Source organism: Penaeus monodon, chromosome 21 (genome assembly GCF_015228065.2).
Source record: "Penaeus monodon isolate SGIC_2016 chromosome 21, NSTDA_Pmon_1, whole genome shotgun sequence".
Classification (NCBI taxonomy): domain Eukaryota; kingdom Metazoa; phylum Arthropoda; class Malacostraca; order Decapoda; family Penaeidae; genus Penaeus; species Penaeus monodon.
In genome coordinates, this window is record NC_051406.1 from 15,927,508 (window position 1) to 15,927,855 (window position 348).

The 348-nt window shown below is 48.0% G+C and overlaps 1 protein-coding gene across 1 annotated transcript in view; it reads right to left on the reverse strand.

The window, feature by feature from the left end:
* LOC119586584 (uncharacterized transmembrane protein DDB_G0289901-like) overlaps positions 1–348 on the reverse strand; it is a 36,597-nt gene that overhangs the window by 8,218 nt on the left and 28,031 nt on the right. The gene's annotated exons all lie outside the window — the stretch shown is intronic.

A 348-nucleotide genomic window follows, 5' to 3' on the forward strand; every position in this document is an offset into this window, starting at 1 on the left:
TCTCCCCCCTCCCCCCTCCCATGGCGACCAAACACCTGATCGCTTCTCGCCGCCATATTAACACGTCCTCGACCTTCATTCCCTATTCTCGCCGCGTCTGTGAATCGTCTCCAACAGCTCTTGTCGTTCATCACGCGATAATTACTGTATTCGTATCGCAAACACGCCATTAAGAGGTATTGAGAGCAGGTAAAGCTGTTTAATTAGTATTTGCACTCGGGCCTGTCAATTATTCCTCAGTGTTGCCAGAACAATGCGTGTGGGAGGGAGGTTTTGCGTCGGTCGGGTTTTGGTAACGCTGTTAATGGCGTGTTTGGTAATTAGGTAATTAAGATTAAAGTTCAGTTG